The sequence below is a fragment of the Theropithecus gelada genome, chromosome 12 (assembly GCF_003255815.1).
Source record: "Theropithecus gelada isolate Dixy chromosome 12, Tgel_1.0, whole genome shotgun sequence".
NCBI classification, from domain to species: Eukaryota; Metazoa; Chordata; class Mammalia; order Primates; family Cercopithecidae; genus Theropithecus; species Theropithecus gelada.
This window is the reverse complement of record NC_037680.1, coordinates 50,860,639-50,864,412: the sequence shown is the minus strand read 5'-3', so window position 1 is coordinate 50,864,412 and position 3,774 is coordinate 50,860,639. Positions and strand designations below refer to the sequence as shown.

The 3,774-nt window shown below is 42.7% G+C and overlaps 1 pseudogene; it reads right to left on the bottom strand.

The window, feature by feature from the left end:
• Positions 1–351: 351 nt before the first annotated feature.
• On the bottom strand, positions 352–718 carry LOC112635796 (annotated as a pseudogene).
• Between the last annotated feature and the right edge of the window lie 3,056 nt (positions 719–3,774).

Genomic DNA, 3,774 nt, shown 5'->3' with positions numbered 1-3,774 from the left:
TTTCCACAGTTGAAAAAACAGACAAACAAAAACCCCTTTTTCTTTTCTTTTCTTTCTTTTTTTTTTTTTTTTTACCATTTCGGTTTTTATTAATAAAATAGAAACCTAAACTCAGACAACTGCTTTATTCTTGCATCTAATCTGACCATATATTGGAGTAGCAATTCTTTATAAAAGAGCTTAGGTGAGAACTGTCAATATATCAGTTTCATCAAAAACTCTAGGTTGGAATACCTTAAAAAGAGCAAATTAAATATCAGAAAGCACAGAAATCTCTCCCTCAAACAAGAGGGGCTTCGTTTAATAGTCTTTAATATAGCTCATTTGCAATCACATGAAACTCCATCAAGATCAATCATGTTGCACAATCCCTAAAGGATAAAACTGAGGAAACTCATGAATAATTTTCACAGCTTCATTGTAAAGTCCAAGATCAAAAGGATGGTTATCTTCTTTAAACTGGACATAAGATGTACATGTGATGGTGGCCTTGGCAGTTACTCTTCCAACCACTTCCATAATTCCGGAGATTTCTTCATCAAAGGGTTCCATCAATTCGATGGTTCCATTTTTTTCCTTCTCCATCTGAAAGAATAAAAATTTTTCCAGTGGGATGAATCTTTTCTAGCCTCCCTATGAAGCAGACAGGTTTGTCGATGAACTGAGCTAGCATTCCGGCGTTGATACGCAACCTGGGCAACTCCATCGTGTTCACCATGATTATGGTTCAACGCTGCAGCAGGCGGGAAACCCACGAAAAACCCCTTTTTCTTTTTGAGCTATTTATAGCATACAAAATTGGGTAAAGCAACAAATACTCCCTTTCTCTGTACCTGAAAGCTCCAAAATTTAAAACTTATTTAGAATCCCACCGGGCTGAATCTACTTTCATTGCTAATGTCCCACTGCTAAAACTTACCTCTAGGGGAAATATAAGCACCTTTCCTCTAGGCCCAGGGATTACTGCGGAAGCAGTGGACATGTGGGATTGTAAGTATGGATTCTGAGGGCTCAGGGATTACTGCGGAAGCAGCGGACATGTGGGATTGTAAGTATGGATTCTGAGGGATAGAATTAGTGCAGACCCTCCACATCAAGGGCAGGTATTCAGATGCCTAAACAGCTTACAAAATGAGAGACTTTTCCTCCTGGGTCATTATGTGGCCCCTTTCCATCTACCCCAACTATAAAGAATTTCCTGCTTCCTATAGAGTTAAAAGAAAATTGCCCAGAGGATATCAAGTGACAAAGCTTCCTGAGTATAGTACTCCCAGTTATGAGATTTATGAAGATAGATAGATACAATGATGCATAGTTTTTATGCCTGGGGAGATCTTATTATTTTTTATTAGTCATCTTAGAACAAATTACTAAAAAGACTGCAAAAAGCATTGCAATACAACAAAAGTCTCTAAACTCCCTAGTTTAAATGGTTTTCACAAAATGCTTATGTTCTGCACAGCTAATTGCTACAAGTCTGTAACTAAAACCAAGACTGCAGTCGCTCAATGCATAAAATTTATAGATAAATCAGTTCTGTAAACTTGCCTTTTGACTTTTTGGCTCTTATACTACTTAGAAGATTTTAAAGGTTTGATGAATGCCTGCACACTTCCACTCCTGCCTGGCCTAGAATGCTTAAATTGACTATGAGTCTTTTGGATCTAAGTGTCTTGGCTATGGGGGTCCCAGCAAGGGACAGGATGGATGCAGGCCAGGTAGCTACACCACTGCGGCAACAATACACAACAAAATAAAAGTTTGGCCATTGATGTTGCTTCTGGCAAATCTTGGCCAGAAAGGGGAGAATGGAAACCAAAAATAAAATTCTAAGCATCCCAGTTGGCTAAATAGACCCTTCTCTTGGCCAACAGGATCCCAGAGAAACCTGAAAAACTACTTCATGCCATGATGAGAAAGGCAAAGTTGAATACACCTCCTTTTACCCTCCTGCCTTTTGAGTTTAGGCACAACTGACCAGCACTAACTCAAAAGACTGACAACAGACTCTGTAGCAGTAAGATACCAAATTCCAACTTGACTGTGGTATAGCATCCCATGGCAGATCGCAGGCCCTGAAGGAAATCAAAGTAATTCACCCCAAAATATATTTCTTTGACATATTTCGTAATGGCCCTGCAAAGCTGTCTCTTGTGGGAAATGTGTCCTCTGTAGAGAATCCCCTTCCATAACTAGATCTTTTCCAGAGATTGATGCCTTTAAGGTCCCATAAGAGACATTTACCATCTATTCTCTCTGAAGCCTGCTACCTGGAGGCTTCATCTACATGATCAGAACCTTGGCTTCCACAACTCCCCTTGTCTTAACGCGATAATTTCTTTATGCTGACTTCAAACTCTTAAGGGGCAAAGCTTAACTTTTCAACCAGTTGCCAATCAGGAAATCTTGGACTCCACCTATAACCTGGAAGCCACCTCATTCAAGATGCTCTGCCTTTCCAGGCCAAACAAGTATATACCTTCCATGTATTGATTTATGTTTTTAACTTGTAACTTCTGTCTCCCTAAAATGCATAAAACTGAGCGGTAACCAAACCACCTTGGGCACATGTTCTCAGGACCTCCTGAGGCTGTGTCACAGACCATGGCCCTTAACATTTGCAAAACAAGCCTCTAAACTGATTGAGACTTCTCTGAGATACTTGTTGGTTTACAAGGTTTATCTTCAGAGAAGAAATACCAGGAGTGTTAGTAGTCTACTGGGACTTGAGGAAGCAGGAGGAGAGTCCTCTAGACCTATAATTCTTGAAGTGAAGCTTCAATGGCTTTTACGGTGGCCAGGGCCCTAGGCTGCTCTAGGGACTCTGGTGACAGGTCAGATCTATGGCCTGAGATTTCCCCAGGCACAAACTTTGCTTCCATGTAGAATGCAAACCACTGGGGAGTTCGCAGCATCGTGCAAAGGAGAGCCCACAGGCAATGATTTTAGGGGATCCAAGATGTCAGAGCCTGACTATTTGAGATTCCTGGGCTATTCCAGGGCAGAGAGAATTTGGAAGTGGCAGAAAGGAAAGCATGTTAGGCAGTGCCTTTTTATTGAGGAGGTAAACTTTGGGGAAAAGTATACAAAATAGTGAGGGAGGGAAGGGCCATCTGCCCTGCCAGCAGAGGCAGCTGAGCCAACGCTGTCAGTTCACTCCCACGTCCAGAAGCCCAGGCAGTCCTGGGCAGGGTTGCAGTGACAGAAGCAACACTTCTTTTTTTTTTTTTTTTTTTTTTTTTTTTGAGAGGGGGGTCTTGCTCTGTCACTCAGGCTGTAGTACAGTGGCATGATCTCGGCTCACTGCAACTTCCACCCACCGGGTTCAGGCGATTCTCCTGCCTCAGCCTCCCCAGTAGCTGGGATTACAGGCGCCCACCACCTAGCCCGGTTAATTTTTTTATTTTTAGTGGAGACCGGGTTTCATCACATTGGCCAGACTACTCCCAAACTCTTGACCTCAGATGATCCACCCGCCTCGGCCTCCCAAAGTGCTAGGATTACAGGCGTGAGCCACTGCACCCAGCCAGAAGTAACACTTCTTATAGTGGACAGCAGGGAAGTCGGCTGCTGGTGAGGAGGGGAATCATCCCTTGAACCCACCAAACTATCAGAGTCACTTGGTGGGAGGAAAATAGGTCTTCCCACAAAGGATGGGCCTGCTCAGCCCAGGGTAGCCTAACACAGGTCACGCCTTTGAAAACAGATGATTTCATATCTATGGAAATGCCTCCTTTGCTAGAGGACTGTCAAATGGACCTTAAGATACATTTG